This window comes from Mustela nigripes, chromosome 13, assembly GCF_022355385.1.
Source record: "Mustela nigripes isolate SB6536 chromosome 13, MUSNIG.SB6536, whole genome shotgun sequence".
Classification (NCBI taxonomy): domain Eukaryota; kingdom Metazoa; phylum Chordata; class Mammalia; order Carnivora; family Mustelidae; genus Mustela; species Mustela nigripes.
In genome coordinates, this window is record NC_081569.1 from 64848483 (window position 1) to 64873875 (window position 25393).

The 25393-nt window shown below is 37.4% G+C and overlaps 1 pseudogene; it reads left to right on the forward strand.

Annotated features, from left to right (window-relative positions):
- The first annotated feature begins 15538 nt into the window (after positions 1-15538).
- LOC131999366 (E3 ubiquitin-protein ligase ARIH2-like) lies at positions 15539-16710 on the forward strand (annotated as a pseudogene).
- The last annotated feature ends 8683 nt before the right edge of the window (positions 16711-25393 follow it).

Genomic DNA, 25393 nt, shown 5'->3' on the forward strand with positions numbered 1-25393 from the left:
TATGCATCTAACCCTAGTTTTTATAACCTCATAGCAAGACTACAAAAATGATTCCTAATTAGTAATTTTACAGCCACTCTTTCCCCAATCTCATCCTTGCATTACACAGGCTAGAGCTCTCTTTTCAAAATACAAATGTGATCACACCACTCAGGCACGAAGTCCTCCAATGCCTTCCCGTTGCTCTTAGAATAAGAAACAACATCCTTAACATGGCTGGCCTGGCCAAAACAGTCTGACGCTTCCCTCACCATCCCCCCTTCATAGCCAGCAGGCTTCCTTTCACTTCCTGAGCTCCAACCACACAGCTTTCTTTAGATTCACTTCTAATTCTATTCTCACCAATGGCCTCAGGGTAAGTGGAGTCCCTCTGCACATTCCCTGCCTCCCCTCTTACCCATGTTAGTTCCTATTTTTTCTTCCTATATTTTCCTATTTATCTTCTTTTAGTTTCCCAGGATATTCTTCCCTGGGCTCCCTGATAAGATTATTTGCCTCCATTAAACATTCCTAGAGAATGCCATTCCTTTCCTTCAGAGAAACTACTACAGCTCTAAGTTTATATATATATATATATGTATATATATATATATATATATATATATATACATATATATATATATATATTTGTCAGATTATTTGCTTAATATCCATCTCCTGTACTAAACTATAAATTCTGGGGCACCTGCATGCTCAGCTGGTTAAGCCTCCTACTGACTCTTTGTTTTGGCTCAGGTCATGAACTCAAGGTTGTGAGATCAAACCCCTTGTCAGGCTCCACACTCAGTACAGAGTCTGCTTATCCCTCTACCTCTGCTCCTCCCCCGTTCTCTCTCTCTCTCTCTCTTAAATAAGTAAAATTTAAACAAAACAAAACAGAACAACAACAACAACCCTGTAAATTCCATGAGAGTAGTGGCATGTCTAATGTATTTCACGTTTGCACACCTAGCATCCACACCAGTGCTTGGCATATTGAAGGAGCTCAAAATCTTTTGTTAATGACTGAATCATCAATCAATGAGTGTACAGTTTGATGTCTCCACCTTTGAGCAGTTTATGTCATTTTGCTATCTTTCTTTTCCACATTCCACTCCAAATAGAGGCATTCCCTACGTTGTTTACTCAGTCATTATATTTTATCTTTTCATAATTTCTCCCTTGGTAATATCATCCTTTCCCATAGTTTAAACCACAGTGCACCTGTGTGATTCAAAAGATAAATAGATTAGAGTCAGTAATATGTAAATGAAAGGACTGAGCGCAACAAAGCAAGGAATCCAAATACCATCTAACGGCAATGAGTAGGACCTTATAACTTATGCACCCCTTTAATTCATCTAGGAGATTCTACGTCTCTCCAGGTGAGGCAGGTACCAGTCCCCATGTGTGGCTTTAAGAGGGGAGGCGGTTGGATATCAGACCATGCACAGCAATACTGGTGCATGAAGAAATGGAACTCCCAAAGGACAACTCTCTCCAGGGGACAGTCCCGAAGCCTCCCCACTCAGGATTATGTATTTGACGGTAATCACACAAACAGGCTGCTACCTGTTTGTTTCAGTAGGCTCATTCTTTGTAATTTCCAGGCTGTGGAATTATCCACCTAAATTTCCCTCACATAAATGCTGCTTGATGAATAAAAGTACAGTGCAGATTATGTCCCTTAATGGTACTGCTAATCTTCTGTAATAATGGTAGGTGATGATTACTGTTTATGTTATTCAAGGTAAAAATGGATTTGTATGTGTGTGTGTGTGTGATTTTGATTTGGAGAGGGAAAAAAAAAATGGGACAGCTGAGTCAGAATGCTAGATTGAAGAAATGGATTAGCACTGATTATTTCTGATTATTTCAGTCCTCTACATGAGGTAAATGCATTAGAACACCATGTGATTTTCATATTTTAATATTTGATTTCTGAATCACTGCAAGTGATAAGCAAAAGAAAAGTGTAGCAGATGTTATTTTCTGTTCTGTTTATGAAGTGGAGACAATTCCAAAAAGTACAGGGATTACTGCCATAAAAGCAGTGTTAAGTTTCATTTTGTCTCTTCCTGGCCTCTGCCTCCCACATAGCAGAAACAGAATGATCATCTTCAGACATTTCCAGTCATTATCTCTATTTGCAAAACTTAACCGTGCCCACCTAATTCCCTGCCCACTTCTGTTTCTGTTAACGTGGCTGCCAATTATAAAATCATGTGGATAGGTGAAGTATAAACAATGGATTAATGGTTTGTCGACTAAAAATCATTGCTGTTCTTTTTTCTTTTCTTTTCTGTTCATAACGTGGCAACCCCTGGGAAGTAGGAGTGGGAAGGATTTATCTGAAGGTTCTATCCTGAAGCCCATTCTGCTAAATATCCCTATCATAGCTCCCCGCCCAAGTACGCCTCATACCACCAGCCATTCCAAAGTGGAATTCGCTTTCTCTTTAGTAAAAAATGAGGGAGAAAGTCCATGCAGAATAGATGCAATACTTGTTAAAAATTTTTTTATTTATTCATTCATTTAGTGTCTTCATCAGATGAGCTCAGGTAAAATCTTTGTTTATCTGTCTTTTACAAGCCTTGATAACTAACATTTTTTCCTAATACTTTTTTCTTAACATTTCGTGTTCTTGGTCACTTCTATTTGCTAACCTACCCAAACCAGGTTTTCTTTCTGTTCTTGTAACTCTTGGTTTTACACGATGACTATGTCTCTTTGAGCCATTTAAAAAGAGCATCTCACCTAGGAGATTCTATATGCTTCCTGTAAAGGCATATTTCAGTCCTCTGATGTGGCTCCAAGAGTATATGAATACAAGTCTATATCTGACAAAAGTAACAAAGAAAGAAAGAGGAAGAACAGCTTCTACAGGTACTTCCTCTCCAGAACTGGTCTCAACGTCCTCCTGTGTGGGTGGTGTTGGTGGTAATGTAGGAGCACGTGTGGGTGGTCATTGGAAGCGCAGGCTTCTCTGGACTGTATTCCCTGACACGTCCTGATTGAGCAGCTGTCCTATTTTGGGCATATGGCTTGCCTACCTATAGCTTTATATGACTGCACCTCTCCAATTATCTCTTTTGGGGGATACTGTTTCTTAAATATACCAGGCTCTTCAGTCTCTGGTATATAGGCCACAACTGACCTTTCATTGCATATGAAGAGAAGAGACATAGTCATAGTGTAAAACCAAGAGTTACAAGAACAGAAAGAAAACCTGGTTTGGGTAGGTTAGCAAATAGAAGTGACCAAGAACACGAAATGTTAAGAAAAAAGTAATAGGAAAAAATGTTAGTTATCAAGGCTTGTAAAAGACAGATGAACAGATGAATTGAGCCTGATTAATTCATATACTCATCTCCATAAAGCTAATGGCTGAGTTACCTATGTGTGGGTGTAGACACTTAAGTGTGGACAAACACTTAAGACACTTATGCCAAAGACATGATTTTAAATCATGAAAATCCACCAGAGGGGGATTAAAATGTCAAAAGCCTATCACAGTCATAGTTCTTTCTTTTTTTCCTATTCTTTATCTCATTCTCTACCAAATTCAGAATGAAGGAAATACTGAAAATTCAGATACTTTGCTGGGATTTTAACTCCGGGGGATCCCATTTCTATACGTTTCTCATTTGAGTCTTCTTAGAAGGGCTGGGATACATGAGACCATTATCTTGCTGAAGTGAAACTATAAAATAATCCTCTTTGGTTCAGTTGTGCGCAACAAAGGCGGTACATGTTGGGGTTAGCCAGGAAGCTACATATTAACAAATCCAGCTAATTACCAGGTGCGGAATTACCTCTGCAGCACTACAGTTGTAATGACACTGAAACCAAAACCTCAGCTGGCATGAGGCCAGCTCATCTAGACCAATGGATGGTATGCTATGTGTGTGTGCTTGTGCACACACTTGTGAGTATGTGTATGTATACGTGTGTGTGAGAGAGACGGAGACAGACAGACAGAGAGAGAGAGAGAGAGAGAGAGAAAGGAGAAAAGGAAGAAGGAAAGAGTAACAGAGCACATTAGTGAGAAAAGAAGGAATCTGAAAGGCAAAGTAAGTGTATTTATAAAATTGAAGACATAAATGGGATTGAATCAGTGTTTCCATCTCTTTACCACTGGTGTATGGCTATAGAAATTTATTTTCCTAAGGTTCTCAATTTTCCTTGATTCACATGACTTACACAGACCTTAAAATGGATAATGATGGATCATAATTAGAGACAGAAGGAGAGTCAGACAGAAAAGCAGCTGGAGATGAGAAGTGATGGAAGGGCACCAATCCTCAAAGTGCTGAGGCATTTTAATCACCTCAGACTTGGCCTCAAGTGCCAGCACCTTCAGAGACTAATCACTGTGATCCCTAGCAAAAGAAAATTGGGTTTGTGACATCTTGAATAGGGAAAAAATGACACCTCTTGTTTTTAGGTACAAATGAGACACTTAGGCAGCCCAGAGCAAGATAGCCCTGTAGGAATTTCCTCAGGGGGTAGGTAATAGATGAGCTTACTTTAACACCAACTAGGTCCTAAAACTAGTCTTCTTTTCCCACATAAAGAGCTCATGAAGAGATCAGCGCCTGAATATACTATTTGGGAGAACTGAAGTTGAAGTTTTCTGGCTAAAAATCATTTAATAAGATTACCTGATAACCCTTTTAAATTTCAAATGTTGAAAGGAAGGAATCAGAATATAACAACTCTTGATTCAGTGACACATTATCTAAAACATTCACTTTCTTTTTTTATTTTAATTTTTATTTATTTATTTTTAATTAACATATAATGTATTTCTCCTTCAAGGGTACAGGTCTGTGGGTCATCAGTCTTACATAATTCACAACACACATCATAGCACATACCCTCCCTCATATCCAAAACATTCACTTTCAACCTGTGACCAAAGCCATTGATTCTACCCACTTTGGTTCTCCTCATGTGAAAGAGAAAATTCAGAGAACAATAACCTTCTAAGTTTTCTATCCATTTTCTTTTCCTTTTTTTTGTCTTAAGATTTTATTTATTTGTTTGACAGAGAGAGACACAGCAAGAGAGGGAACATCAGCAGAGGGAGTGGGAAAGGTAGAAGCAGGTTTCCCCCAGAGCAGGGAGCCCAATACAGGGTTCAACCCCAGGACCCTGGATCCTGACCAGAGCCGAAATGACTGAGCCACCCAGGAGCCCCATCCATTTTCTTTCTGTGGTCCTGATCCCCATGCTGAGTAACTGCCTCGTTAGAAGATGTCTCACTTTGGCATTTGAGGCAAGTGTACATGTGAATGCTGTAAATGTACATGATTCTTCCAAGAAACATAATAGTATATGAAAAAGCACATTTACTCTCAACTTAATGTCTTAAGATTCTTTTCCTTGCTTTGTAACTTAGAACCTAGTATACTAACTTCAGCTGTGTGTGTGTGTGTGTGTGTGTGTCTGTGTGTGTGTGTAATACAAAGTGAATGACTTAAAATACACAATAACTGGGTATCTGGCCAAAAGAGATAACTGAAAGTCTTTCATGCTGAGGATGCAAGGAATTAGGTGCCCAGCAGTTAGCAAATGGGGAGATAGAGGTAACATGCAAATTTTGGCCTGGTACAATTTCCCTGTTTCCACCATCTAACCACTGGCAACATTCATACAGGAAAGCTTTCTGGCAGGGGCTCTCTTAAGAGGAGTGCTGTTCCATCTCACCCCATCCATTTTACTGCTAATATGGGTTTTCCTGCTAACCAATCAAACCACCATTTCTCTGCAGAAAATAGTCCTAGGATGATTATTGGATGATTATTGGATCTGCTTCACCTGGAGACAGCCTCAGTGACTGAGGGGTATGAGTATGTAAGCAGGTGGGAGATGGTGCTAATAAAACCTCTACTAGCTTGTCACCACAAGGCAGGCACACTCTACAGTGCATCATTTATGTGCTATCAGGCTGAAGCTAGATGTCACCTGAAATCGTATCTTTACTTAGCTTCTCTCCTGCCTTGTCCTAATTTCCTGCCTTTATTTGAGCCTTCTCCTAAGAGCATTCTCTAAATAAATCATTTATATAAGATTCATGTCTTAAGCTTTGTTTTTAAGGAAGCCAGACCCAAGACAAATAGTTGCAAGTGATGTTCAAAATACCCCTAAATGCCACTTTGTGTTCTAAATGTAGACTCTGTTCATCAATCATTGAATGAACATTTTAAGAATCTTACCGTGATGTTTACTGGCAGCCAGCAGTTAAACTAGGATATTAACACTACTGTTTTTGGTAGGGCAGGTTTTTGCAATTATTTGAATGTTTTACTGCTTTTCCCCCCATATAATCTTATGAGAATTAATAGCAAATTGAAACATTAAAGTGCTCATAATAAAGACAAAGGATGTGGTCTGAAACAAACAAAAAAAACCACAGTAAAATTAAAGCAAAGATAAAAATCATTACAGCTCTACTGAAATGGTGTTTTAGCTTCATTCAGACTAAATAAACACAAAGGATCAGAATATGATCAGTTGTGAAGGAAACAGACAAAAGGAAGGAACATGTACAGAAGGTTTGGAAATAGAGCTTAGAGCCTTTTTGTCTAAAGGAGAAAGAATTATAGTAAGTCTCCTCTTTTAAAACTTTTTTTTAACTTTAGTGTTTATTCAGAGTTTGTTATATATGAATGTAGGCAACCACACAGGAGTGGGAAATTAAATTTTTAATAATGGAAAAGTAAGAAATCCAATGGAAAGGTAAGAGGAATGAAGAGCCTGGCAGGCCTAGAGGTATACCCAGATGTCCCTTCAAGTACCTGCTTCTGAGACTCTTGGCAGGCAGCCTCTCCCTTCTGCACCTCTGGACCTAGTGTAGCAATTGCTCTGAGGCCATGCTTAGGCTGGGCTATTCCCTGTCAGAGACTGAGCAGACACAGCAGAGTTGGGACAATTCTGCCCAATTCAGGACTCTTTTAATGCAACAACACACAAAACATGTTTCCCTACCAGCCTAGCTGAGTCTTTCTCAGGAAAGCATAGTAGTCCTTGGGGTCTGGGTGGCTCAGGTAGTGAAGTGTCTGCCTGAGCCAAGGCAATCTTTCTTGGTCAATTCTTCTCTGGAAACCCAAAGTGACAGAAAGAGGTATAATTTAAGAGATAAAAATATGCATTATTCACTCACTGAATCTTCTCAAATACTTTCAAAGTTTTTTCAAGGTATAGATAGTGGGCTCATACTTTTTTGCCATCAACCTATAAGGTTAACAATTTAAGCAAATAGGATCATCCAAAGAATCAGTTTCTTAATTGGATATCTGGTTGTACATCTTCACAGCTAGTTTAAATAGAACATAAAATCCAACCGTCCACAATAGCCAAAATGCAGAGAGCCCTGGCGAAACTAAATGCTGATGAGGATGCGAAATGCCAGGAACTCCCATTCATTGCTGATGGGAATGAAATGGTAGAGCCACACTTTGGGAGACAGTTTGGCAGCTTCTCACAAAACTAAACATACCCTTACCATATAGTCGAACAATCCTGCTCCTTGGTATTTACCCAAACATGCTGAAAATGCATGTCCACAAAAGCCTGCACATGGATATTTATAGCAGCTTTATTCCTAATTGTCAAAACTTTGAAGCAGCCAAGATGTCCTACAGGAGATGAATGGATAAATAAACTGTCGTTTACCTAGACAAAGGAAGATTATTCAGCACTAAAAGAAACAGATTATAAAACACTAAGGGTGAACCTTAAAGTAAACTTTGGACTTTGGGTGATGTTGATGTGTCTACACAGGTCCATCAGTTACAACAAATGTACCTCTCTGATGAGGCTGTTAATAATGATGGGGGTTACGCATGCACGTGGGCACAGGGTGTACAGGCAGGAACTCTCTGTACCTTCTGCTCAATCTTCCTGTGAACTAAAACTTCCCCAAAAAAGTCTATCAAAAGTGAGAAGAAAAGAGAAAGCCAGGCTTTATACCACAAAAGAAAAAGTCCTCAAATGATAAGAACCCATATTTGAATCACATGTGCTTTAGGAAGTCTATTTTATTCCACTGGGTTTTAATTTTCTTACCTAGAAAATCAGACTTAATAGTCTTTATGCCACAAATATTTATAAAAATAAAATAAGATAAAGTGACTTAATGTCTATGGGAATGCTTACTAATTAATACATGGTGGTTTTCTCCCAGCTAAGCATTTGACTATCTGACCTCAATGACAGAAAGTTTGTAGGTCATTATTTATACTTTAAAATTAATGAAGGTAAGAGGGAAAAAAAAAAACATTCGAACACACAGAAAACATTTTCCTGTGTTGCATAACCAATGCTTGCTTCCCTTATCTGTGAATCACAAAGGCTATGATTGCAAAGTGAATGTATATTGTATGTTTTCTTTCCAATTTACAGACTTGAAAACAGGAGATACTACTAAAAAAAAAAAAAAAAGAGTCTACTTTAAACTAACCTATAAATGAAAAAGCAGGAACTATAAATTCTAATACTAATCCTCCCACAGATTTATGACATACCCTTAAGTTATTGAAAGCCCTAAATCTGACAGAAAAGTGTCAATGACTCCTTGTAACTTTCTGGGCTTAAATATTTTAAAAGGCAATGAACCATGTAGAAGAGCCTCAGTGAAATGTGGAGACTTCACAGAGGAGACTGGAAGTAATAGGCTGAGTCACAGGGAAGGAAATGAGAAAGGAGATAGAAGCTTTTAGAGCAGAAGAGATTAGAGGGTAAGAAGCTGAAGACTTTTGGGGCTATGGCAATAAACTGTGGAGGGCACCTGATTTTGCCTCCAGCTGAAGATTTCATCACCCAGTTGCTGGCACTGGTGGTCAGTGCAGCTCAGTGTCTGCTGAGACATTCCATTGTCTTTAGTTGAAGATAGTCACCTCACCCAATATCAGGCTTTCTCTGCAAAGCTCCATACAGGGTACCTAATGCCTGGCTGACCTGACTTTAGCTGAGACGTAAGCTGGGAAGGGCTACCCCCACTTTAGACCTCTCATAAGAATTGCTGAGGCCTTGGTCATATCTACTTTGCAGTTCAGTTTCTCCTGTCAATTCCTGCTTCTAATACTGCCACACAGGTGTTGTTTTTCAGACTGTCCCCCAACAACTCAACTCACTACATGCAAATTCTGTCTTAGTCTCTGCGTCCAGGGAAACTAAGTCTCAGCCCTGTCTAAAAGCATGAGAAGATGGGAGTGAAGGAATTCAATTGAGTGTCACAGTCATGATGGGCCCTAGGAATAAGCGTAAGAAAGAACAGGTTTGGACAGATTGACTATGGCAGAAGACAGCAGCCACTAGTACATTAGTCTGGAGTACCTATAAGCATGTGTATTTCAATTTGAAGTTGAAATATATCCTGCAGCCTAGATAAAAATACATATGTACTTTTCCTTAGATCAGCGAGCCTGCATAAAGAACTTATGCTAGCCAAAAAAGTAAATATAAGTAACAATTTGATGAATAAATAACCAAATAAATAAATGGAAAATAATATGAAAACATACTTAAAGGTTGAATCCTAGACCCTATCATGAAAGGCAGCTTCAAAGCCTACTGGCCAGTCAAAACTGGACAAAACTACCCTGACCATTGAAAATCATTGTTTATTCCAATTGTTTGCAATTGTCTATGACAAGTTTTCTAATTATAAGTTTTTACATTATTTATCAGCAACCCAGGTTTCTAGGCTGCAGATGTAACATTTATGTTCTTCCTTCCTTATATTACCTTAAAACTCCATTTAATTCCCTCACCAGCTCCTTCTCTGTTCCCCTCTATCAAAAACAACTTAAATACCTAACCATTATTACCCTTAGCCAACTTCTGAAAATATATGTATTTATTTTTTACTTTGGCTATATAAAGCATGCTTAAAATAAGGATGGAAAATGTCCCTTCCAATCTGGTCCTTTATTTATTTATTTTTGTTTTACTTCTGTTCTTCATTAAAGTTGGTCAATATTTTAATTCTAATGGAACACCCATATTGTGACACAACAGGCCTAAAGCCATCAAAGTGTGATACGTTAAAGACTTGCAGCCTTTTCTCCAAGAAAATAATAATAATTAGTAATTCATGACTAAAACTATGTATATCAGTAGCAGACGTGATACTCTACATTTTACGCCTATTTCTTTGAGATTCCAACTTCGCAAGTCTCAGCATAAATCTTGAGTCAGCCATGGGCTTCAGTGGTTATTTATGGTTTCTCCATTTCTCTCATATTTGGTTAATGAAACTCTGAGTTTCAGAATGGTCCTTTGGCTTATTGATGCCAATCATAACATTCCCAAACAAAAGGGGTATCTGTTGAGCAAATAATATTTTTTTCTCTGAACTTCAAACTAATCAAAAATAGTACAAGGAAGAAAAATGATGTTCAAGGAAGTGGAAAAAGGAGTAGCTAGAGAAAGGGACACTACCAGTGTTAAAATTGTGTCATTATACGTCACCAATTTTTAAATCCAATTTTTTGCCACATATTGTATAATACATAATATGTATTAGGGGACAGAATATGGGGAGCTGAGGGGTGCCCAGGTGGCTTAGTCTGTTAAGCTTCACCTTCGGTCAAGGTCATGATTCCCCAGCCTTGGGACTGAGCCCCAGGAGAGTCGGCCTCCTCTCTCCCCCTGCCCTTCCTTCTTACTTGTGCATACCCTCTCTCTCTCTCTCTCTCTCTCTCTCAAATAAATAAAATATTTAAAAAAAAAAAGAATATTGGTAGCTGATATATAACTTTCCTTCCAAAGGAATGTTGCTGAAAGTAAGCAAAAGAAATTTTGAAAAGCTGCATAATTTATAGGGATTAGTAGGCCGTCTCTGCTGCACTGGCTATAAAAGCAAATGGCTATACCTTGTCATTCAGAACAAGGCCAACAGCTTCTTAAAAGAGACTTACATGTTTTTAGACAGAGAGAAATTTCTTCAATAAGAAACAACATCAGGAAGTGACTTTGGACTATAGGTGAGATAGGACTTTATTTACTTGGACAAAGGCTACACATGTTTTTATTATTGAATACTTTTCAGTATTAACTAATTTCATCCTCCCAATCATCCTGTGAGGAATATACCATTATCTCTGTATTATATAAATAAGGAATCAGACACTTGGAGGTATAATATAACCTGCCCAAAGTCCATAGTTGTTAACTGTCAGAGTTGACATTTGCACTCAGAATGTCAACTGTAGAGCCCATTCTTTACAAAATAATATATTGCAAAGGCAAAGTCAGAAGGGCAAAAACACACGCCCTTTTAAACAAAAGGCCGGGAAGCAATCAGCATGTTCACTAACCTGAACTCATTTGTAATAGGAGAAAAATATCAATAGATATTGTTTTATAATCTAGTCTCTTATCTTGCCCAAAGATTGCGAGCTCCATTAAACAAGAAATCTAGTTGAGCTTTATCTCTAGTACCTGGACAGAGCTTGGGACATAAATACTCAATACACATATATCTGATAAATAAAGGAACTGGATAAAAAAGAAATACCAGCATAAAATCCTGAAATTTTATCCTTTCCCTCCATGCTTGTACTTTTGCTTATAACATCTGTCCCATTTTGTCAGTAGTATGTGTTGTCTCAGGAACGATTTTGACTATAAGCATGAATGTCAAAAGAAGAAGCCAGTGTTCATTTTATGACTTCCAAATGAGACCCTTGAGACCCAAAACTGAAATGAGAGCCTTGAGAGAAAAGTATTTTTTGAAGCTCAAAAAATGAAGCTCTAGCATAACTGATTTTCCTGTAGCACTGAGAGGCAATAAAAGCTTGTTCAAGGTTGAGTTGTGGGGAAAATCTTCAGAACCAGGATAAGACAGAAAAAGAAGAAGAATTTATAAGTGAAGTTAAGATATACACAGGGTTGACTGAGAAGTTTCAATACATGTGTAATCAGAATTTCAGCCTGAAAGAAAGAAAGAAAGAAGGAAGAAAAGAGAAAAAGAAAAAGGAAAAGGAAAAAGAAAGAGAAAAGAATAGAAAAGAAAAGAAAAAAGGAGAGAGGGAGGGAAGGAAGGAAGGAAGACAGACAGACGGATATAAGGAAGGAAGGCAATATTCAAAGAGATGACAGTTGAGACATTTCCAATACGTACATTCAAAAAGCCCCCCACAATCCCTTGTATAATGTATAATGTATGATAAACTAACACAAGCAAACAAATCCTCACTTAGATATGTAATAGAGAAATTGAAGAACATGAAACACAGATGGGAAACTCCTATAAGCAGCCAATGTGAAAATATCAGTTATCTCTAGAGGAAAACTATCAAAATGACAGCAACATTGGAAGCCGGGGGGGTGGGGGGGAATGATATCTTCTATATGCTGAGAGAAAATAACTGTCAAGTTAGAATTCTAAATTTACCAAACTAATTTTCAACAAAGCCTACTGTTGAATTTTCTTTACCAACAGACATACAAAATATCCTTCAAATAAAGTAAAATTTATACCATAAATAAGATATGGAGGGACAAGAAAATGGCAAATGTGTAGGTTAATTCAAACACATAAGAACAGTACAAAAAAAACTACAATTTGGGGTCCTTAATGTCAATTTGGAGCTTCAAAGTCATGTTTTTAATTCATTTGGCCTCATCACTGGTATATTAGTGTCTTACTGCAAATGTTACAATTTGCTGTGACTTAGAGGCTTAAAAAAACACAAGTTTATCACATTGCAATTCTGTTGGTCTCAGCAAATCAGAGCGTGGGTAAGGCCATGTTTCCACTAGAAGCTCTCCGACAGCTTCAGGAAATAAGTCATTTCTAGCTAAAACTCTCCCTCTAGGTTTTGAGGTTGGTTATTTCCTTGGTTTGTAGCCACGATACTTAATCTTCAATCCCAGCAAAGTTGGGGTGAATCTTTCTCACACCACCTTTCTGGCTCTCCTTCTTCTGCCTCCCTCTTCCACTTATAAGGACTCTCGTGATTACACTGGGCCGAGGTGGATAATCCAGAAAAATTTTCCCACCTCAGCCAGCTGATTAGCAACCTTAATTCCAACTGCAACCTGAATTTCCCTTTGTCACGTAACGTATCATATTCATAGGTTCCAGGTATTAGGACATGAACATCTTTAAGATGCCATTAATCTTCTACTATAATATACTTCTAATTCTTTTTTATTTAATATACAGTGAGCCATGTCCAGTCATGTCGAATCTTTGTATTAAGGTAAACTTGGCTTATAAACTGATTTTTTAATCATAAAAATACTAGTAACAAAGTAGCCAGTAAACAGAAATGCAGACAAAGAGGTCTGGACACTATTTCACACTTGCTTCCAAAGACTAAAATATTTTTACTCTATAGTCCAGCAATTCTACTCTTAGGCACTTCCCCAAGGTAAATGAGAAGATATGTTCACAGAAAGGCTTGCATGTGAATGTACATGGCAGCTTTGTTTACAATAGCCAAAAGCTGGCAACAACCCAAATGTTCAAGAACAGCAATACAGGTAAACAAACTTGGTATATTCAGAAAAAGGACTAAATTACTGAAGTACTCAACAATATGGGTGAATCACAATATCATTTCGTTGAATGAAAGAAGCCATAAAAATAAATAGAAAGGAATACATACTATATAATTAATTTACATGAAATTTGAGGACAGGACTAATAACACATGATAGAAGTCAGAAGGTTTTGGCCCTAGTGGGAAAGTGATTGGAAAGGACCAAAGGGAATTTTTTAGAGTGTGTGCATGGTGGTTATTCAGGCATATACAATTGTCAAAATTCATTGAACTTAAGAACTGTGCAATTCAAATAATCTATCCAAGCTCTCTGGTAACTATCTAGATAGTATCTGAGTAACTTTAAACTCTACCTATCTTGAACAAAAAGTTTTAGTTCCTTTGCTATTAAATTTACTCTCGTTCTTCCTTTTGTTAAAATTACTTCTAGGGAATCAGTAAGAAGCTCATTTATTTTTGGATCTAAACAAAGTAGCCAAACACATAAATTGCCCCAATTTAAATGTTTTCCCATGCACATAATTATCTTTGGGGAACAAATGTCCTTGCCTTTTTCTCATGGGCTGATGCCTTATGTATTCCTCTTCCAAATTTATAATCCACAATGACTGTACTCAGTGCCACAGGAGAGAGGTGCATTATTACAGGCTCATTACCTTTAAAAAGGTGTGTATCTATTTCTCATTAATTAGAATGAAATAAGATCAAATAATAGCCCAATTCATGATAATTTCTGTTCTTGTAATTGACATCATCAAACAAATGAATTCAAGAACAATGAACATTTTCAATTAGAATTTCTTCAACCTTATTTACATTCAATTTTCCCTTATAAAAATTTAAATTCAATCAATTTTTATTTACTGAAAGTATATCTGTAAGAAGCTCACACTAATTAGATGTGAAGTACAAAATTCAGTTATATAAGGTAAGTCAGGTTAAACTCATTTGTCAAACTTCAAATTATAAGTAACTTTCAGATAGTTTCTTATTATACACTTAATACTTTCTGTGTCAAAATCCTTTGTATAAGTAACTTTTTAAAAACTAAATGCTTTGAACTTCATATTTTCTTATCCTTATCAATCTATGTAACATTGTTTCACTTATTCTGTCTAAAACTAAGGGTGATATGCCAGGTTTTCTTGAAGTAAAGCTGCAACACAGTCTTAACATAGTAAATTCGACAACTCTATATATACATTATTCCATGCTTATCACAAGGCTAGCTGCCATCTGTCACTATTACAATACCAGTGATTATATTCCCTATGTTGTACCTTTCATCCTGGTGACTTATTGTGACATGTCAGTTTTAATTATATTCCCACTAATTCCAAAAATAGTACTTTTCCTTAAAAAAAATCCCTAATAAATCCTAATTTTTCAAACTTGAACTTGTTTTCCTCTTTCATTTCATGTTTCTGAACATTTAGTAACATCGGGAGCCATATATTTAGTTTTTAACTTTGAAATTAATTTAGAAAAAACTATGGATCTCAATTTACCAATGAATCAGTAAAGAAATAGACACTTTTTTGATTCAAATTTATCCTCATAAACACGCACAAAATTAAGCCAATTAAAGAGTGAGCATATGCACATATTGACTAAATAGACATTTTCTTGTTATGAGTCCATAACAAAAGCCAAAAACAAAAGGTAGTCTTAAAAAGACATACATTTATAGGTGTCTATACTATCATACCACATAAAACATACTTTGTACAGAGCACTTCTGAGCTGTGGAGACTGTTCTGTGGGAGGAAGGAGCCTGGGAGTCAGCCCCCTAGTGTGCCTATATCAGATCCCCCTCACCCAGCCAGACCTAGTCTAGCCCGTTCAGACTCAGCAGCCATGGGCCATGGCTCCCAATGGAAATTATATGACATAGAATATTTGGGGTGATGTCTTCCTGAAAAATCTTCAAGAATTACAGGAAACAAACAAAAAACCACTAATGCATTTGAGAAAATGTAACATTTAAGGGGAAGGGGAAAACCCTGCTTTCCTGATCTGCAGCTTGGCTGGATGCTAAGATGTCTGTGGATGTTAACAGCCAGGGGCAAAGAGGACTATGACCCATATCATGAGGAGGAAGAGGATGAGGATCCCAGGGGACACAGAGAACCATTAACTGGGAGTAGTCTGCAATGTGGAGCAGCACGGGGCCGAAGATCCTGATGAGTTCACTGCTTGACCTATAAAGAGTTCGAGTGCCCTCGAGGAGCATATAACCAGCCTAGCCTCTGTCCTAAAGGCCAGTGATGCTCACCACCATTAGCACATCATATGGCACTGGTATCTCATGTAGTTGCTAGACTTATATTAATTAATTTCCACTGGCAAGTTGGAGAGATACTGGACAGATACAAGTCTGATTCTTCTCAGCTACTCATTGAGGCTCAAGTTCAGCCCCATCCCTCAAAGCATGTCCCTGCAGACCACCCCCTTCACCCACTGCACAGTGGGCATGCAGTTTGTGCAGATGGAGAACTACTTTCTCTGGCTTATCAACACCAGTTTTGTTGCAGCTTCTGGGAGCAGCACTGTTCAGTACTTGGATGGGTGGGGGAATCTCTTGCATAACTCAGGACTGTCCACTCCAAACACTAGAGAACTTCGTGTTTCCATTGTTGCCTAATGAAGAATTGAGAGACAAATACAGGGGCTACCCTTTCATTCCTAGCTCCAGCTGTGCTCTGGTGCGGATTGCCCCCTGGTGATTCATGTATAGAAGTCCAGAGCTTGCTAAGTACAGTCCAATCAGTGCAATGAGGTCTTCTGTTTCAAGTTGTCAAATGTGTCATGTGCCAGTCTATGCCACGATCTAGAAATGGCTCAGGAAATGTGCTGGTGACTCTGAAACAGCCAACTACCTAGGTGCTCACGCTAAAGACTATCCCAAGTGCAACTTCTGCATTGAGAAGAGCAAAGGCTGCAATCACATGTGATGCTCCAACTGTAATCATGACTTCCACTGGATATGTCTAGGAGATTAGAAGACCCACAGCAGCAAGTACTATAACTGCAGCTGGAACAAGTAGAACTCTGACACTGTCGACCAGATCCAACAAGCCCAGGCCAGGAAGAAGTCCTTGTCCTACTTTGAGAGGGGGAAAGCCATAAGAGCTTGCAGCTGAAGGTGCAGATTTAGCAGTGGATTCATGAGAAGATTCAGAAGAGGGACATGAACATTAATCTAATGTAGATTCTTCCACTATTAATGAGAAGGTTCTTAGGACAGCTGGAGTTGAAGTGAATGTTTAGGCCGGAAGTTCCCTTATCATTAAAATATCACAACTGCACTGACACCACACACTTCTTTGTGTTCAGTGTCCCCAAATTAGAGTTTATTCTGTTGGATACACTACGCTTTTCTATCCCTATCCACATGTAGCCTAATTTAGAAGCAATTATTACATATCTAACCAGATGCTAACAGATGAAAGTAAACAGAGGCCAAGAAAGAGAAGAGAGTGTCTGAGAGTGTCTGTGTGTGTGTGTGTGTGTGTGTGTGTGTGTGTGTGTGTGTAAGAGAGAGAGAGAGAGAGAAGAAAAAGAGAGTTTGATTTCAGGCTAATTCAGAACTGTTGATTAGAAACAGTCATAAGACTGTTTACAGCATGATAACCTTGCTTGCTCAGCAACCACATGTCTTGCTCAACAATCAATTACTGAAAATATGGACTGTATCACTGCAATAGGCATTGTGAGGGATACAAAATCTATTAACTGAGTTGTAAAGTAAGTGCACAAGTAACTAGCCAGTTTGGTGTCTAAAAGAGCTCTTGGCTGACTATGGCATTGGAGAGTAAAGTGGTGGCCCAGGGTCATGGTGCCAGTGCTTAAGTCACTAATTAGTAAATAACTAGATTGCTTCATGGGATGAGGGCAATGAGAAGGGATCACCTTTTGGCCGCTTTGACAGAAGTTCTAATGCTGCTGGCATGCTCCCATTAGCTTTTCCCCATTGTCTGGTCCTCCAAACAGAATATCCAAGAGTCACACAGCATATCATAAATACTTTTTTCTTTGTACCCTTTTTATGAATGTCCTTGTTCTAACAAATGGTTTCTTATTTCACTTTTAAAATTGTAAATATGTGCAATTGTGTAAAAATTAGTACCTTCTACTGCTGGGTCTTCTTGCATCTTGCAATAGCAAATTTTGTCTGCTTCATGGTCACTTGCATTGCTTAATCTCAAGGTGACTTCTATTTTTTGGACACGTGACCCCAATCCTTGTGTGTGTGTGTGTGTGTGTGTGTGTGTGTGTGTTTAAACTTCTCCCACTCTGAGGAATAACGGGTAGATCTGCATTTTAGGTTTGTTTCCACTGACGTCACATAGCCTGGATGAGATCAACAAAATGTGAAGATCCAGGAAAGTTAGCTTTAGCTAAAACCCCAAAGGGCTCATTTTCAGGCAAAAACTTTCATGTCAAATGTAAACCCAAGCATTAGAGACGATAGGGCCAGATTTTAATCTAGAGAATGCTACATGATGTCCTGTCTTGAAACTCCCAGTGATTTAATCAGACTGTCTTCTTATCATTTGTGATGATAAGTTGTCATGAAGATCTGCCCCCCAGGTAAGCCCAATGTTTGAAGCAATAATAAATTTTACCACATTCAATTAGTCCAGGGTTTAGGATCTGTTTCCACTTTTATAGCTCTCCTCTTGTACAGAAGTCTTCTAATAAGTCATAGAAGACCATGCGCCTAACCTTACATTGCTCTTCTTTACAGTATGTTCTCTACTTCCACATTCCCACTTTCCCTCTAGGCAGACAACTTGTCCCTGAGAATTCGACGGTGCTTTATATTTAAGACTATTTTTATGAGGTAAGCACAATTTCAGCAATGGAAAAATAAACTATAGGAGATATAGAAAGTCAGGTCTTCCCCTCTGTGGTTCTGTTCTGGGCACTATCTCTATGGTTTGAAATAGGTAACTGAGAGAATCAATGTACCAATGTACATTCCCACAAATGGTGCACAAGGGTTTATTTATTTTTTTTCTCCACATCATCCACACTTATTATATCTTGTCTTCTTGGCAATAGACATTCTTTTTTTTTTTTAAGATTTATTTTTTTACAGGGCACCTGGGTGGCTCAGTGGGCTAAGCCTCTGCCTTCAGCTCAGGTCATGATCCCAGGGTCCTGGGATCGAGCCAGGCATCACGCTGCTCTCTGCTCAGCCAGGAGCCTGCTTCCCCCCATCCCTGCTTCCCTGTCTCTATGCCTACTTGTGATCTCTGTCTGTCAAATAAATAAATAAAATCTTAAAAAAAAGAAAAGAGAGGTTCTCGAAACTGGTGAACACAGACAATTCCTGAAAGTTTTTTAATACTAATAATGATCAGAAAGATTAAAAAAATAAAAAATTAATGAGAATTATACCTAAACAAAGCTTATTAGTTGCAGGTATTCCATACATTATTATCTAAATTAATTTTCGGAAAAATATGCAAAAAAACCCCACAATTCTTTTCCTTTTTTTAAAGAAATTGGTAAAATCTGTAAAGCTCTAATTCTTTTTTTTTTAAAGAAGGATTCTAGAAATTTTCATACAGTTCCAACTGATGTCAAAAGCACTAAATACCCCCAAAAGAACATTTTAAATTGGTATTTTCCTCCCAATTTTTAATTGAAAATAGATTCGTTTTTACTATTATTCTAATTTATGTGCCTTTGAAATCAAAGTATTTAATTTTTTGATCTTTATTCTTTTTCTCCTCTATTACTAATTATCAAGCATAATTTCAAGCTGTATCAGAGAAATGTTCAAGAATATTTTTCATAGTTTACATTCTTCAGATGGCTCAAAAGAAATACATAATTCATGAGTAGGACTTTTGAAAATTAATCAATTCCATTTAATATATAAATTTAACAATCAAACTAGATCAATGAACCTGTACTTAAGATAGGTTATTTTGCCTGAAATTTTCTTTTAGAAATCATGTGCCTGACCATTTGGAATTTTTCATTACAGGATCAGTAATCCTTTGTAAGAAAAAATGAATCATGAAATTTCATGGCAGGTCATCATAAGCTTATTAAAAAATACCAGGTTTTCCTGAAAAAAAAAAAAAAGGCTATTTAAGTTCAGTCCAATTTTTCACATTTAGAGGAAAAATATGAAAAAAAGTAATAACACTTTTATTATAAGCAGTCTAACTGATGTCCTATTTTGAGTACATGGGAATTCCTTAGAATTGTGATGTTCTCAATAATTCATCTCTCGTGTATTAAATGATTATTGAATGCCTCCTGTGAACCAAACCTCATGTCTATGTTCATGTTCTTTAAACTTTAGAGTAACAGTTCACAGTAGTGAGTTAGATAAGAACTGTTTTTGTTTTTAATATGGAACTCTATTTATTATTCACCCCTGTCAAACATGAACAATATTTACCCTACAGAGTATTACAAGTAAATATTCCTTGGTTTTAGAAGTCTAAATTCTGATAGACTAGGCAGAAAATGAAGAAATGTATAGTTTCACTTCATTATACACTATATAGAAATGTGTATAAGTATTATCTTGATAGAGAGATGAAAGCTGAAGTGATGGTATTCAACACAGTTTCCTGTGTGCTCTAAATTGCAACATATGGGAAATAAATATTGCACACAATTCTTTCGGGAAAAAAGATAAGGAAACTTGATTCCATAATACAGCACTTTTCTTGAAAATAACTTTAAAAGACCTAAGGTAGACAAAAAGGAAGAGATGTGTAGGGAATATAAACAAGGCAAACCTGGTTTTATAAAATGATATTTAAGAGAGAAGGTACAGGTCCTAGTCCACAGATTCAAGCTAAGAAGTATCTCCGTACATTTCTGCCTTTCTTATTTTTTTTCAGAGAAAGGGTTACATGCCAGAAAGCTGACAATAAAAGAAGTGTTTGGAAATTCAGTGCTTTTATCTTGGATATAATATCTAAGAGAAATGGAAAGGCTGCATTTTTTTTATCTGCACAAAAGCAAATTCAAAAGATTATTACTTTTTATCCTTTTGGTGATATTGCCATAGGCTTTAATTAAGTATTTCTCCCCGCAAACCTACCCTTTAAATTTGTGACCAAGAATGCTTTAGGGAAGAATGAAAGTCGAACAGTCCACTGAACAGGTCATGCTTTTAAAGTTCTGCTGACTCGTATTCATAAAGTGCTAAAACTGAAAAGCTGGAGATAGAGAGTCTAATCCACGTAAAACCTGTGATGCTCACTGCAAGGAAAAGGGGAAACCTAGAGTCAACCGGGATGGGCATCAGCATCACTATACCTCAAGAGAATAAAATCATATTAAATAGCATCTTTCCTACACATTAGAGCCTACAAACTTTAGGTTAGTTCTACTAAAAGATTTTAAAAGCAAACCGCTTGGCTAGACCACAAGCGGCTCACTAAAACAGTAGAGTCTCCTTCAAGGATAGAGCTCACCAGTTTGCATTGCTTCAGCCTTTTGTCCGTATCTGAGGTCTCTGAAAATATTCAGTCTTAAAGGGGTCAAATTGCTCTCAAGTGTGTTCTCTTTACCTAGACATTGGTTTGTAAGTTGGAGTGTTTAAAGCTCTGAATGGAGGATTCTCCCACCATTTTTTCCCCCTTCAATTCCAGTTGCAATTATGCCACAGGATCTACTTTTAACATCTAGACTCCTCATGACTGAGACTTTTGTGGAATGGAGTTAGCAAGACAGTCAGTGAGGCTGAGGTTAAAAATTCTGTGTGTGGGAGTACGCGCGTACGTGTGTATGTTTGGGGATGCTGATGAAGATGCTCTTTGTAGCAAAGTTGTCTAATAAATCTGCCTAATATATACCATGTTTGTTAGAGTCAGTGTTTCACTCCATGACATTTGCATCCCCTTCTGTCTTCAGGCATTTCCTGTCATCCTAGTGTGACTTCTATAATAATTGCACTTGATAATAATGGCAAACAATTATTTATGACTTACAGAGTAGATAGTGTTTCCAGTACTTTACATTATTATCTCACTGGAGACTGATTAAGAGACCATGAATTGAGTACTATTACTTACATCCCAATTTTATAGATGGGGGAAACTGAAGTCTAGAAAAGTTCAATGACTTGCTCTGGGTTGCAAAACTAGTTATCAGGTTTAGCCAATGTTTAATCCCAGCCCTAGTTTTAGCTACTATAACATGCTGCTCTTGATTGCTTCAGTATTCCATATTTTTAACCTTGGTGTTGTTCTCGAGTTAACACTTGTCTCTTTCTTCCTCTTTCCCTTCCTTTATTCCTTCCTTCTTTTCTTCCTTCCCTCCTCCCCCTTCCCCCTTCTATGCTTCCCTTCTTTCCCTTCTTTTCTCTCTTCCATAAATATATACATATTTATTTATATGCATGTGTATATTAATATACTAATAATTGGTAAACATTCTCTCTAGGAAAAGATAAATTCTTTAGGTGTATATGGAGTTAGTTTGTAGGCATGTACAATATCTAGAAATGAGAAAACTGTTTTTCATTAGACAAGATAAGGAATTTTTAATTATCCTGAATCGTTTAGACATTAATAAAGAAGGAAAGGTGGAGGAGGAAAGGTGGTGTTGGGGGAAGTGAGCCAGTGAGACTGTGGACTACCAAAGTCCCACCATGTGAACGCCACCTCAGGTTCCCTCCAAAATGTTTATTAAAGTTCTACAAAATTCTCAAATCAAGCTGATTTCTGGTGGAAACCGATGAGGGATCTCACCAATGCATCCATGGTTCTCTTCTAGAGGACAATGAACAAGAGGACTTGGAGCAAGAAGCCAGAGAAAAGTATGAGACATTATGTCTTCAGAGGCATCAAAGTTTGCAGACTTTTTGCTTTTCAAATGTTAACAGAGTAGGGTTTGGGCCAAGTTTAAATATATCAACAAGGGTAGGGACCCAGACTAACATGGTAACATCTTGGTTTCCTTCTCTCATTCCCTTCTTTTCTGCCTTCTGTTGTTGGTTTTGGTCATTCTCCTTTTCCCTTTTCCTCTTGTTTTTCCTTTTAAAATTTTCTTTCTCCTTTCTTTCCTTCTCTCTTTTCTCTAATTTAACAAATACTTTAAATTGCTGTCAAAAATACACAATTTTAATAAAATTTAGATATTTAAAAATGAAGTTGAGGAAACCCGGATTATGTAGAAAACAAGACACAAAGGGTAAGAAGATATGGCCAAGGTTATGCAGGTTATAGGAAATGTATTATACAGCTATTCTAAAGTTTTGCTATACATTTTAAGGTGAGTTCCTTTTTCACTAAGAAAATAAATGAAAGGGATTAAGTGATTATGAGATTTATTTTGGACATAAGAAAATAGTGCAGTATTTCTTGGAATAGATTTTTTTTTTTTTTTTTTCCTGTTATGTTCCTAATGGCTTTGGTAGATTGTGGAATGTTTCAAATTCTTCTGTTTGGTCATGTGATATGGTATAAACCTAATGCTTCCCAAATTTTAAGATGTTTTCCCATGTTGACCAAGGTGACTAGCCTCTAACAGTTTTGAGAAAAATCTTCATCCCTATATGTAGCCTAGCTCATTTTGGATCACAAGGCCAGAAAGTGCAGATATTCTGATTCGTGGCAAACTCTTTAAGATGTTAAAACAGTTAACACTGCTTAGCTTTTTTTCTTTTTTTTGAAGATTTTGTTTATTTATTTGTCAGAGAGCGTGAACAAACGGGGGAGGGGGAGCAGCAGGCAGAAGGAGAAGAACAGACTGCCTGCTGAGCGAGGGGCCTGATGCATGGCTCAATCCCAGGAACCTGGGATCATGACCTGAGCCAAAGGCAGAAGTTAACCCACTGAGCCACCCAGGCGCCCCGTTTAGCTTTTTTCCAAGAGTAGGTTATCACCATTTCATCTACTGAGTTTTTTGGATGCAATGGGCTGAGAATCTATTAATTCCACTTGTAAATCTTTAATATATTTAAGCCATTTCCAGTGTTAAGATTCTTTATTAAGCACGACTTCTCTCCATGTCAAACTTAGTATTGGAAGAGAACATACCAGCTTTCTTTACAATGACTATCTAGGTTCTCAATCTGTAGTTGAAAATGCAGAGCATATTGTTTTAGATATTTAGGGGTAAACTAATCAGTGCACAGTGTGAAAATGCAGTAAGAAATGAATCCCATCGATATTTTCTACAAAAGAAACAAAACTTTAGACTCTCACACAGGCTTTCTATAAAGTGATTACACTCAAGTGCCAGGTAATACTGCCAGCACAGCATATTTTGATGGTTTATGGGAATTCTCTACAATCTTAAATTCTTTCAACTTAAATTGCACTTCAAAGTTTCATTCATATCCAGTAAAAATGATATAGTTAAGTTTTCAACAGGGAATGAATTATTCATTAAAGCAGATAATGGTGTTAGGGCTCAACCAAGGAGCTATAACATTAGCATAAAGAATTCCCTATGCCACCTTAATTGTTAAAATTGAAAATATACAATACAAAAGATATTGAGTCAGAGATCTTTTTTTGTTAAATTAAATAAACTCAAGTCTTTTATGGTAACCTTGATATCAGATTTTCAATCATGCTACCTGGGGGTTTATAAACCATTTGATTTTTACTTATTAATGATATTAGTGCAAAAAATATACTTCTATGTAGACTTTCTATGCAGACTTAATGATAGTTTAGGGTGGCTTGGGTGGGGTATTTTTTAGGGGGGGTCTTCTCCAAATTCCACAAATGGATTATTTGGAGAAAAAATGATAACCTGTGTGTGTGTGTGTGTGTGTGTGTATCATTTTATTTATTTTCTTTCTGAAACATGCTGATTTGTAAATGGTGGCTTACAGATGGTTTGATTGAATTTTATAGGAGAAACAACATCAAATGATATTTTATTCAGTAAATGTATCCTGCTTGACACATTCAAAATGTATCACTGATTCAAAAATCATGATGTAATAGTTAAAGTGTGCCAGATAAAACATTAGACAGTGTGAGAGACAGAGGTAAATATGACATGATTTATGCCCTTGAAAAAAAATAACTGTTTGAGGAGAAAGACTACAAAAATGAGAGGCGAATTTTAGAAGAACTGGCTTCCAAGCTTACACGTGTGGCTATTGGCAAGCCTCAAAGAAGAAGAGATGAAGAGAAAGACTGGAGAAAGGGAGAAAGCCAGCAGAGAGGGCTCCTGAGATGGAAACCACAGACTTTTCATAGCTTAATTTTATTTTTAAAGATTTATTTATTTATTTGACAGAGAGAGAGATCACAAGTAGGCAGAGAGACAGGCGGAGAGAGAAGGGGAAGCAGACTCCCTGCTGAGCAGAAAGCCCAATGTTGGGCTTGATCGATCGATCGATCCCAGGACCCTGAGATAATGACCTGAGCTGAAGGCAGAGGCTTAATTCACTGAGCCACCCAGGTGCCCCCAAAACTCAATTTTAAAAGCAACATTCTATTCCTACTACATTATTCTAACTGAAAGAGGTGAGTCAGTCCAGGCAATGATTATGCAGAAGGAATAACACAAAGATGTGAATACCGGGACCGGGATTGTTGTGGGCCATTTTAAAGGCTGCCGACCTCAGGCCTGTTATTGAATGAACCCTTGCAAGTGAGAATTTAACTATGTTGGAGTTCCCCAAATACCAAGAGAAAAACAAGAAGTAAATGTAAGTAACACAATTAACATAAAAGACTTAAAGTCTTTGAGAAAGTCCCATTCTGATTAGCAATGTCAATTCAACCCAAGAGAAGTTGTTTTTAACCACTGAAGGAATGCAGTCCATTTCTGGGAACCAATATGACACCACATTATTTTAATTTAGTGAAGCAAAGAATAAAGAGAAAGGTCATGGTTCTACACTGCTGGGTTATCTGTCCATGTCCTCCTGAAGATTCTCCCTCTAC